Raw genomic sequence first — 13,018 nt, forward strand, 5'->3', positions numbered from 1 at the left:
AGACATGGGAATCTCAGGGAGTAGTTCTGTTCTGGGACAAATATGTTGGTAGCAGTGGGCTGCTTTTTAAAAGTTTAAAAGTCATAATCAGGAACCAATAAATAGCAAGAATAATGGAGGGATAAAGATTGCAGTGAGCTAGTTCTTTATGCTGAGAGTATCAGACCAAAAGGAACATCATCTTCAGAGGAGTCCACAGAATTTGTGTCACTGTTAGAAATGTGCAAAGATTGTCTGGGGCTGGAAGGCAGAGTCACAGCAGAGATTGGAATGGGTTTGTGCTGCTGGTTCCTTTGAACTGTTTTCTTCAGGGCACTTCTGAAAAAAGCAGGAATTTTCAGGAAGCCTGTGCCTGTGGAGCTCAGTTGATGTAAGAATGCAATGAATTCAATGAATGGAGATAAGGAGATAAGCATTTTTAGTCCTTATCAAATGATTTTATCAAGGCTCTTCATTTAGAAGATGAAGTGGTCTTCATCTTTAGAATGCTTCGGTCTTGGTAGCTTCAGAGTTCAAAGATGTATTTGCTTTGCTGTAGCTGTGAGCAGCAGCACAAAAACTCTGTATTTTCTTGTCTTCTAACAAAGTAAACTTGTTCTAAGGAGCAAACCCTGATTTTCCATCCCTTCCCATAACTTCTCCCACCCTATGTTTCTTGCTGCAGATGGACTGATACAAAAACAAATACAGTATTAATACAGGGTAACACCAGGAAATTGTAATGGGGACTGAAACCTAAACCACAGCACTTCTCAGGGGAGGATTAACACTCTCTCCTCACACCAAACCACCAAACAAACAGCCCTGCCAGCAACAGGCTCACAGCAGAAGTCACCGGGGAGTCTTTCTGTTGGAAGCAGAACATGGTCCAGCTTTGTTAAGAAAGTGACTTCTCTGGCACTGGTGAGGGATGCTTTGAGGAACCAGGCCAGGTAATGTGAGAGACTAATTTCACTTCTGTTGCAGAAAGGATCACTACTACTTAATGAAGACCTAAAGAAGGGGTTTTTTTATGCACACAAAGAAGTTTCTCTGTTAGGCTTCTGATCTAGAAATGTATCACTTTCTGTGGTAATCCCTTCCTTAGGATTGATAAAATTGTATTCTGTGAGACTAAGAGTTTATATATTGTCTGAAATGATTCAGAGTTGCATTATTTAATGCAATTACAAGGTTGGTAATGGCAAGGACTAGTTCAAAACATACTGTTTTAATAGGAATTTTAGGGATAGTGGGGTTTGTACAAGATCTAAGGTTTGCCTACATTAGTGGCTTGTTCTCACAGGAACATTTATGCATGGCTCTTGGATCCTTGTAAAGAACCTGTATCTCTGGCAGCTGTGTCACCATGATCTTTGGCAATAGTAATGAAAAACTGCTTCCCCCTTGAAAACCTATTCTTTTTAAAGTATTTCTGTAAAGGCTGTTTGCAGGTTTTCCAGCTGTGCTGCTCCAGCAGAGAGCGCTTTTGTTATATCCCAGATTGTGCATACACACATGAGCATTAAGAACCAGAAATACTAGCAGCTGGGAAATTTGCTCCCCTGGCACTTGAGAAGTAATCCATTTCAGGTGATCAGTTCCATCTTGAACATTTGTTTGTTTTTTCAATTATATTGCATATGGCTTTTGTTTGCTAAATTAGTAGCTCTTCTGTTTTTATAAGAATAAGGTTTACTGACTCTCCAGGTTAATGCTATAGGGTTTTGGGGAAGCTCTATGTGACTGGTTCTATTTCTAATATCATGCTAAAGGATGCTCTTTAATCCTGGGCTCATTTGCCTTAGTAAGTCGCTCAGCCCAACAGGGGACCTTGTCCCTGCTGGGGGCTTGCTCAGCTGTGCTCCCACAGGAGCAACTCCCAGCAGCCATCCAAGTGCATTCAATGCACTCCTAGAGTGCATCCTCTGATTGCAGTTTCATCTGAAAGGAATCCAGCTGGTGCACTCTGGAAACCAAAGTGGAGTCTGCCAGGCTGATAGGGAGAGTCACTTCAAAAGCTGCCTCCTGTTCCAAACTGAAATACCTGGGCAGGCACACCCTGCCCGTGCAAGGGCCCTGCCCGCTCAGCGCCCAGCCCCTCCAGCACACGCCTCTGCCCCCAAAATACACCCTGCTGGGAAAACAGCTCTCTTCAGTGTTTCTGCTCTTGGTAGCACGCCAATGCCGCCCTCTAAAGTCAGCTCTTTCCTCACCTTAGCTTGTCTCTTTCATAGCACTTGATTCACTGGTTCTTATATTACAAAGGGTGGTGGAGGAGAGTAAATTGCAGCACTGATCATTGCTAGTGGGTTCCCTGAATGGTAACATTTCTCCTTAGAGATGCTGCATTCATTCCTGCAAGAATCTACACATGTGGATTCAATTCAGCTATGTACTAATCCCACCACAGGCAATGGAAATTCTGCTATCTATGAGCTAATTGCACATGTGAATTTACAGTGCTGGGACAATAGCAGTGAGCCTTTGTTTCTTGATGGGGCTGATGCCTTGTTGTGCACCTTGCAGCAGAGTAAGGAAAGGGATTTTTGGTTTTTTTACTCCTAGAAAGAATGGATTCCTTTACCTTTCTATGCATTCTTCTCAGGAAAACTCAACTGAATTTTGCAAGCTTATAAATGTATTTTTTCATTTTAATATAGATGTCTTAAAAGCTTAATTTCTCCCTGAAGACATTTGGGCAAGGTGGAAAGAGAGATTGATCATTTCCAGATGTTCTTCACTGACAGGCAAGAAAAATTCTGCTTCAGGTTAACACTTGTGAATGTACTTTAAAAATACACATTTTGTATACAAACCTGCCAGGGAGAGGCACAAGCCAGTGCAGCAGGCGCTGAGATGCACAGATTTGCAGTGTCATAGCTGCATTAATAAGGTAGGGCTTGCCCCTGCTGACTGGGCTAAAAGCCTTGGGAACTTCCCTCCCTGTAATCTCCTGTGGACAGGCAGGGGAGATGCATATGCTTTTCAGACAGAAACACCATGTGCAGTGTGCTTTGAGGTAGACACTTGGCTCCATGGTGTTTGCTGAATCAGATATATTAAAAGAGATAATTCACTATTTCTTTGATGTTCTAGGAACATTTCATACTGGGATTCCTAAACATGGCACACTAAATTCTGGCAAGACTTGGTCCAGAGAATGACAAGTAGTTTGACTTCAGGCTTCTGGGAAGTACCCCAGATTAGTGAAGCAGGGGGAGCTGGTGTCCTACATGTCCTCCATGTCACCTGGGAGGACAGGCAGGCCCATGGAGCAGCTGGGCCCTGGTGTCCTGCTCCCTGTGTGTCCCTCTGGCTTCCCGAGCAGCACTGCAGCATCACCCCTGCAGATGCTGCCCCCTGCACCATGGAGGCTCACCCTGGCACTGGCTGTCTCGCCTTGCAGGGATCTCCAGTGGCTACAACGTGAGGACTTCTTAGTGGTGAATGATAAACATCAATCAGTTCTGTAGGAAACCCTGATGCCTGGGAAGTGCAGATTCTTCTTCAGTTTGTTCTGGTCTCTAAGGCAACAGCAGCCTGAGCATGAGAAGTAACGGAGCTCCTGCCTGTCAGCAGCAAAGGAAGTGCCTCCTTGGGAAGCAGTCCTTCCTAACAACTCTTGTCCTTCTCAAATGGTGTGTGGAACCAGAGATGCCACTGGAGAGCAGGATGCCTTTTTGAGTCACAAGCTGGTTTTCACTGGGTGGGCAGAGGAGGTGGGGCAGTGAGCAGAACCAGCCCTGCGTGTTGCCTCCTTGTGCACATTGAATCCTGAAGGAATAAGTTTCCATTGGAAGGTCAGTAAACCTGTCTGCTTTCTGAGGTTGCTGACTGCTAAGACTGTTTTAAGTAACTGACAGACAAAAGACTGATAAACCCATTTTCCTGCCTACAGAGGCCTCTGCCCCTATGAGGGGCAAAGCTCAGGGCCCTGGGAGCGTTATGGGCAAAGCCCCTCTGAAGGCCCAAGGAACAGGAGTGTGAGGACTGCCACAGATGTGAGGTCTAAAGATGGTGAAGGTCCACTTCAGGAAATGAATCTTTAATGGAGATGTGTCGTGGCACTTGTCCCAGTGTCCCAAACATCAGCTATGACAGAGTAAGAGGGAAAGACAGGAGGTAAAACTGGGGGGGAATGATTCTCTGGGATTTTTCAGGTAAATATCTACGGGTCTTCACTGAGGCCCTATATTCTTTAGAAAGGAAAAATATGCTAGCTTAGAGCATTAATTGATTTGTGTTTCAGAAGCAGGCAAAGTAGATGGGGAAGATGACTTTGAAGTCAAATTTTGGAGTGTTTTCTATGAAAGAAAGATATTGAAAGGAGGAAGGGGCAGGCCTGGGGAAGAAAAAGGAACATTACAGTTTTTGTCCATAAAGAAGGACCACGTGCTGTGCAAAAGAGAGCTTTGAATCCTGAGACAAGGTGTTGATGATAGTGAGGTGTTAAAGCTCTGAGACTTGATACAGTAGTTAACAAAACATCCACTTTACTGCCTCAGTAGTGTTGCTGAACTGATCTGTCAGTTTTGGTATTGTTCATAGGGCAGTGCAGGAGGCAGTCACTGGTGTTTGCTTAGGGTTCTTTTTTTTCCCAAAATATGTGGATGAAGATCTGAAGAAGCACATTCAGGATGTGTTTCCTCAGGGTTTTCCTTTCTCAGCCTGCTTTGCTGCACCAGTAGCTGCCCAGGTGGGGTCCTGCCTGTCACATGCATGTGCAAGGTGCCAGCTCAGAAAGGCCAACTGGTAATGGGCTCTCAGTGCATGATTTAGCCTGTGACACCTGATGAACTGGATGCATGATTAGAATGTGCTATTTGGGGATACATCTTCCAAAATTTGCAGCTTTACAATTTGACCTGATTTTCTTTTGTTGCTGGTCATAAAGACAGAAGCCACTACACAGTTAAAATCTGTTTTGTTGGGTTTTATTTTGGGAAGAAGTGGGATAATTTTAGTTCTTCAGCACTAAAAATTAGATCAAAATCTTGGCAACTGTACAACATAAATGAGCAACCTTGCAATAAAGGGGTTTTTGTCACCTTGGAAACACAGTTTGAATAAGCTACTTGGAGTAATTTTAGTTTCAGACTTTCCTCTGCCCTTGTCCCTCCCATGCAAATTCTGGTTTTACACTCAGTATATCCGGTTTAAATGTATTTCTTTCATAAATAGACAACAGGGGAATTTGCCAGACAAAAGTGGAAGTACACAGAAAATGACCTTGCACATGATGTTTCAGAGCAGAAACTGGTGTTTGGAAACATATAAAGTTAAACCCATCCAAAAATAGATTTTAAAATCAGTCATTTTAGATTTCAGAGCTCAATATAAAAAACCCAGAAGCTTAACTTTAAATTATTGTTTTTTACATACAGTGAGACTTGTTATTCTGGAGAATATGGCATTTAGGAAACAAATTTTAGCACTAAGAAGCAAAGCTGAGGGGTTAAATAAGGAGAAATATACATTGAAAAGTTGATGTAATCTATTAGATATACATTCTTTCAGAATCCCCAATATTGTGATACTGTGATATTGTGAAATTTGTTGTATTAAAATGCTGTGGATCTCTGTTGTGAACGTTACACAGATTATCCTGGGGCATAGCTGGAAACTCAAGTAATTAGAGAAGAGATTAGGATAAAGTAGTGCTTCTATCCACTAAAGAATGTAAATATTTTGAATATTTTCAATAGCTCCCACTTCTCTAACAGGTCTCACCTGAAGAGTGCCCTTACTGTGAGTGCCCACTAGAGAAGCCTTTGTAGCCTTTTCCGAATACTTGATCAGCTGAGACACAGTGAGTTTCCTCTCCCATGGAGACAATATTTCAATTTACTCTTTTAAATAATTGATTTTCAATTATTTAAAAGAGTAAATTGCATTTGAATATAGATATTATTGTCCAGGTAATATCCCTGGAAGCTCACAGGAACCCATGCAGGACTGGCTGGTGGCCCCTGTGCCAGTGCCTGGTGTCACCTTTGCCCCCAGCAGAGTGGTTTGCTAGGCTGGGCAGGGAAAGGTGCCACCCAGGACCATGTGCCATGGCCTGAGCAGCCACAAAAGACCAGCAGGAAATTACACCAGTTCATCATCACACAGAACAGCTGACTAACATTTGGGTTAAATACTTGGAAATGCTTCCTAACTACATGACCACAGGACGAGGTGAGGTTGTTGGGATAATAATAGGACCATATAACTCGAGGTATTTAAACCCAGATTGATTTGAATATGAGCAAATGGAGGACATGTGTGATTAAGGGAGCACAAATGGGATTCTAAATCTATTTTTCACCTCCATTTTCGTGGATTCTGTTTTGTCTTCCAGGAGTGACTGAATGTTATGATAGATATCAATAATGAAAAGAAGCTTGACCATAGCACCTTCCCATGAGCTGCTGGCTTTTACCATTCCTTGTTATCACAGCAGTGAGTGAGTGCTGGGAGCAAGCTATCAGCAGATGGTAGGCAGCAACTCCGGCAAGTTTGCAAATAAGGGACTTTCCCCGCTGCAGCCAGCTGGCTCAAGTATTAATCTTCTTGCTGCACTGCTCTTTACAAGTCAAAAAAGCTCATCAGGTCAAAACATGTATCCTATATTGGCTGTCCAAAGCAGGAAAACCTTTTCTGTGATGAAACACAGTTTTATTTGATAGGTGCACTCCAGGACATGCAAAAAAACCCTCCATGGTTCCTCACCATTAATGTCTCTGATTGCTCCATTTGACACACACAAAATAGAGAGAATGAAGAGAATATTTCAGGTATGAAATTCCACAGATCTCTCAGCAGCCTAAGGTGATATGCTCTGTTTCTCTGGTTTTTTTTCCCCCCCACATTTGTTTTGGCTTTGTAACATACAGGGTAACTATAATGAAATTATCTTTATGCACACTTGTAAAGTTTTTTGAGTAATAAAATTATTTAACTTATGTAAAAGAGAAAAATAGACTAGGTCCTTTCAGCTTCCAAAAGTCATTTGCAGATTTTGCCTACAGAAACATCTGTTGCTTAAAATTTAAGAGTATGAAAACACATCTTTAGGGCATCCTTGTGATTATCTTAAGTCAAGTATTTTGAGCACCACACACTATATACAGTTCTTAAAAAGGATCAGTCTTTCAATTGAAGGATGTTTCCACTTTTTTTCCTATATATTGCTTTTCCTGATACCACATTCTGAAGTCTCTTATACTTTGTGAAGCTTTGTCTCTTATACTATGTGAAACTCAGAGTTTGGGAGTTGATGATTTGAAAAAATGGCTATTTCTAAAGGTAGAAGTGGAAGAAAGGGGAATCTACTTTCTGAAAGTTCCTAAGAAGATGCTCATTAACTGTGTTCCCCCAGTCTGGCATTTTGTTGCTCATAGTAGGTAATTGGAAGTCATTCAATTCGTACAGGGTTGTAAGTTTTGCAGACTTTTTAATAAATAAATTTTGAATATGCTGCATGTTTTAAGGCCCCATGTATAACGTGATTTATGACAGATGTACCTTGCAACATCCCCTTGCAACATTCACTTCAAGCAAGGTTGAGTGCCACCAATCTGCTGGTTTTGTCTCCATGTTAGGAGAAGGTAATTGTGGTAATGCTCATGATACGGACTATTTTTACTGTGTGGGTCATGCTTTGGCTTCTTATACCCAAAATCTTTTGGTATTTTTAGCATATCCAGCAAGACTGACATCCTACCATAGCACTGGCATGTTGTAAGACTGCAGAGGTGGTAATGACAGCCCTGAAGTTCAATGACGTGTTTTGAATAAGTCATAGAGATGTTAACTTGCATTTTCTAAAAAGTCAAATACTAACTTAAAAAAATAGATGTAAGATGCTAAAAAAAGCATGAATTATTGTCTTATTTCTGCTTAAGCAAAGCGCAGAAGGCGGAGCTGTGAACATTCCAGCTGCTTAGGTTAGCTGATAACTATGAACAGAAGAATTTCCATCACGTTGCTCATTTGACTCTAGGTTTACCTTATATGGCTCTTCAAATCTTTTCCTGTTTCATTGTAATTACAGTTTAACAGGACACATAAACCATGTCCCTGGAAGCAATGGGCTGAGCACTTCATGTAAAGGCAAGGTAACCAACCTGAGGCTGTAGGTCCCATTGCCAGAGCCCAGGTGGCCCATGCCATTGGAGTCAGAGGAGGACTGAGGGTGGCAGTGGCTTCTCAGAGATGTGTTACCTCCTGGTGACAAGGTACCCACGTTTTGTTGGACATGGCCGAGCAGCAGCAGTTCACGTGCAGCACACCAGGTGTAAGATCTTGACAGCAGTGCCTCAAAGCTGTTCTGGTTGAGGAAGGTGTCTGGCAAGGATGCTCTCTACAAGGAGGGCAGTGGTTTGAGCCAAACACTTCACTGCCCTTAGAATCTCTGAAATCTGCTTTTCAAAAGGGCTACTCCAACTGCAAATATTTCCGGTGACCAGGGAGCAGATGGTGGGCCCATTTTGGCAATGAACACCTTCAGCTTTGTCCAGCCTGTTGTCTATCAACCTCCTCAGGTTTAGAATATAAATGTTTTATTCTCCCATTGGTTTGTCTTCCTAAGATAAGTAGCTGTATTCTGGGCCTCTGGGGTGCCTTGGCTGGCCAGTTCAAAATAGGGTATGGGGGTAACAAAGGTCTGGAAGACTGTAGTGGTGTCTAGGTCTGAGAGAGATCAGTCATTTGGCAGGCTGGAGATAAGACACACAGCTATTAGCTGCCTGATAGAGTTTCATGGGACTCTGATTTCAGTCCATTTTGATGTCAGGAAGGCAGACGCTTTCAACAAAAAGAGTGCTCATAGATTTTATTGGGGCATTCAAATGCTTCCAGTTCCCAGCTGTCATCAGCTCCACTTTAGTCATATAGTTGTCACTTTATCCCTCTGTCTGCAACAGGTCTTGAGAGAAGAAAGATACTGATTTGTTAAGCTTTAATGAAAAGGAGACTCATTCATGTTTGCAGACACTTTTAGCTTTACTCACACAAATGAATCTCACTGAAGGAAAATAAAGTACATCTTTCCACAGGCACATCCAAAATTATTAAGAAACTATTATTTCAGATCCATCTGAGGAGATCTTGTACACTGTGAGGGATGGAATTTTCTGAAGTCAGACAGGAGCAGTTCAAACCCAGTCTCCAAGTGTGTACAGAAATGAAAGCCTGTGTACTTAGGAAAGCACAACTTCTGCTGAGGCAGAGCTTATCTCTGGTGCTGTCAGCAAGGCTGGAAAAGGTTATTTTTCAGTCCTTCATGAGGAAATATTTAGCTGCATAATTTCATTATTCAACTATATCAGTGCCCAAACATTTCTACCTATGCATCAGCATCTTCACCAGGGATATCCTTCTGATAAATGCTTTTTTTTTTCAACTTAAGTTGAACTTTTTGCCTGTTCAGCTATTTACAGTTCTTACATTATCAGCTTGGAAAAAAATAAGTAATTGATGAAATCTCAATCTGTTAATGAAAAAAACTTTTAAAAAGATATCTCTTTGCAGCATCAGAAGAATACTGTTTTCTCTTTGCTAAAAGTGACACTGTTTAACTGGTCCTAAATATTTGCCTGTCTCCTGACAAGAAGCCTCTTCAAGTCTATGCAAGCTCTAGTCCCATTCTCTTAAAGTAGCTTTTACTTTTTGTAGAAGGCCAAATAAAAGGACTCACATTCAGCACTGTGTGCTTTGCAGCTTCTGAACAAAACAGGCTGAGCTGAAAACAAAAGCTCAGCTTTGACTCTTACTCCACTGGCTCAAGTTAGCTCCAGCCAGATCCTTAATGTTACTTTATCTGCAGGTTTGGGGGTTTTTATGTGTGATCAATGCCATCACTGTTGGGCAAATACAGGATGCATAGGGAAGTTAAAAAAATCCAGCTGCCAACAAGAAAAAGTGCTTTGTAACCATAGTTTGGAATGGAAACAATTTTCTAAGATACAGATCAAACTGTGTTTATAGACTCAACTATTAGCAGCTTTTCATCAATCTGTTTCCTGTGTGCCTATTGCACAGAGGAATAATCTAAGTGCTTAAATTAACTTTCAAACCATACAGAACATGAAGGAAATACTGTGTGAAGCAGCATGGAAAACACAATGGTGTTGAATTTTCTTTTGTTTCCATAGCTAAAACTCATGGGAGAAGGCAGTAAGTACTGCACACCAAAGGCCAGTACTCCAGTTCTTTACAGGATTTGGTCCTTACTCTGGCCAGTATTTACTTTCTACTAATATTTTTGTAGTTTTAATTGCTGACATATCCAAATGACAAACATTTTCAAAAATGCTTCCTAAATTAGACAAACTTGCTAAATGTTATATAGTTGCTTTAAGTGCAGCAAGTTATTATTCCTTAGTAAAATAATTCAGACAATTAAATCTACACATGAACAGAAGGAATCTGATTTCCCATTAGAACAGGTGAAAAATCTGAAGGTCTGAAGATAAGAGTCAAGGTAGACATAAACTGGTTTGCTCAGTTTGAAATGGTTGCAGCAAATGTTTCTTGCAGAAAAAGCCCAGAATTCATCTAATAGCTGTTTGGAAGCTGTTTGGAATCTTTTTGGTGTTTTTCAGTGGGGCAGGTTTCCTCTCCCAGATTTCAAATGCATGCCCTTTGCTTCAGGCATGCATGTGCTGGTGGCACATCTCACCTCCTGACAGCATCAGTAAGGTCAGGGCACTCAGGCTGTGGTGCCCATGCAGAATTTTAATGGGGCTTTTGTCGCTGATGTGCTGCTTGGCTGGGCTTCATTCCTTCTATTCAAGCCATGTCTCAGCTGGAGAGCATGGCAGCTCCAGCAGAGGGAAGCTTTGTGGTTAGGGGAGTAATTTAGGTTGGATGGAACCTCTGGAGATTGTCTTGTCAGCCCCAACACAGAGCAGGAGCCATGCAGGTGACTTTGGCCAGGGCCAGACAAGTTTCCAATGTCTCCAGGATAGAATTCCCACAGCTCTTCTGGGCAACCTGTTTTGGCATCTAATTATGACATGCACAACAACAATATCAAATTTGTTTATACTTTCTTCTTCCTGTATCCTTACAGATCAGTTCTGGGAGGTATAGTAAAAGGCTTGGCTTTACATACTGATTCCAGCTAGAAATTTTTGTTGGGAAAGAAAACCACCTAAACAGGTAAGATCAATTCAGGTGAGGTAGTGCTGGGCTTTTCCTTTACCTGGGCCCTTGGATAATGAAGAAAATGTAATTGTGGATGAATTTCCTGGAGACAGATGCATGCTGGAGACAGACATGGATTGTACACAGCAAGTGTGCTGTCAGAAGAGCATTGACAGTTTGGGGTTGATGCATTTCTTGCACTCTGATTTGCCTGAGATGCAGTTCCAAACCCAGTCCATGGGTGCTGCAATGCAGCTGCCAGAAGGAGCAGGATCTGAGGCCACAGGGGCAGATCCATTGGGACTCACAGTTTCCCATCTGCACAGCAGTGAGTATTGGGATCATTCCAACTACCACCATTGCTTCTGGGATTTTTCCCAACCAAAGGCATTCTGGAATGGTTTCACATCTTGCTCTGAAACCTGTACACAGTTATTTCACAATATGTGTATTTAAAGGAATGCAAATGGTTTCATAAGACTGAATGGCAAAATAGCATTTCAAGTTGTTGTGCTGTGATATATGGTAACTACTGTGAGATTTACTTTATATGAAGAGAAAACACAACTACTCTGTAATGAGTTGTTTTTAATTTGTAGAAATACAGGTATTACTGGGTTGGTACTGTTGGTGTCTCACGTTTAAAGATTCAAAAATTTAATCTAATTTTGTTCTTCAGGAAGAATTAGTTTCAGATGAGAAAATTGTTAGACCGTTCTCAAAATCTGATAAGAGAGGAAATCTATGAATATGTGCGATGCTCTTATGTGGCACGGTGTTCTCTAGAACCAAACAAGCACTTCCTTTGGTCCAGGACTTGAGTGCTGTGCTGGGCATGCAGAATGCATGGAATGTCTGTCTGCTCCTGGCTGCCTTCCACAGTGAGGTGACAGCCAAGCCACAGCCAACGGGGAGGAGATGGCAGTGCTCCTCTGCTCTCACCCACCACAAGACAGGTGTACTGCAGATTGTTTGTAACCCATGCCACATAAAAAGCTGCAAAATATAGTCATGAAGCTGTTTATAATGAAATTAAATGTAGGAGATGTAGACTCAGGTACACATTAACTAACGAATCCATCTCAGTACTTTATCTTGGTAAAAAATCGATGCTGTATCATCTCCTAAGATCGGTTTTGAAGGGCTGTGCATTTGCTAATGGAACCAATGCAGGATGTAGCTGAGCAGCACGTATACCAAAACTGGATTTTTGCCCACTCGAGCAGCCTCAGCACACTATTTACCCTGTCCTAATGCTGTTTGTCTTCCACCGGCGTGGCATTTGGGCTGGGACAGTAACAGCTGCTAAGAGCGAGGCCAGCTCCGTCCCCGCATGCCAGGCTCTGCGATGAACCTGCCGGGGACTGAGAACTGCCACACGCACAGCCTGAACCCAGGGGCAGAAACGGGTTTTCAGCCCAGGGACTTGTTCCTTTGGGGACGGGGGAAGCCAAGAACAAGGGAAAACAAGTATTTAAAACGTGCTGTGATTCTTTTGGTCTTGGTCAAGAAACGCCACGCACATGGTGGCCGAAGATGATGACACTCGGGGCGGCCGTGGGGAACGGGTAACGATGGGGAGTCCGTGCCCGCACAGCGCCCGGGGCCGGAAGTACGGCATTCCCGGGCCCCTCCGGCAGGCACGGCCCGGGCCCTGCCGCGGCTCCGGGGGTACGGTACTCCCGGGCCCCGTCTCGCCTCCGGGGGCTCGGCACTCTCCCAGGCGGGCACGGCCCGGGTCCCGTCTCGGCTCCGGGAGCTCGGCACTCCCGGTCCCGTCTCGGCTCCGGGGGCTAGGCACTCCCGGGCCCGGCGCGCAGGGCCCGCCCCTCAGCCAGCCCGGCTCCCCCGGGGCGACCCCGCGCGCGGGCGGGGCGGGCCGGGAGCGCATGCGCGGCGCGGG

The sequence above is a fragment of the Agelaius tricolor genome, unplaced genomic scaffold (assembly GCF_023055355.1).
Source record: "Agelaius tricolor isolate 1412-34295 unplaced genomic scaffold, bAgeTri1.0.p SCAF_11, whole genome shotgun sequence".
Classification (NCBI taxonomy): domain Eukaryota; kingdom Metazoa; phylum Chordata; class Aves; order Passeriformes; family Icteridae; genus Agelaius; species Agelaius tricolor.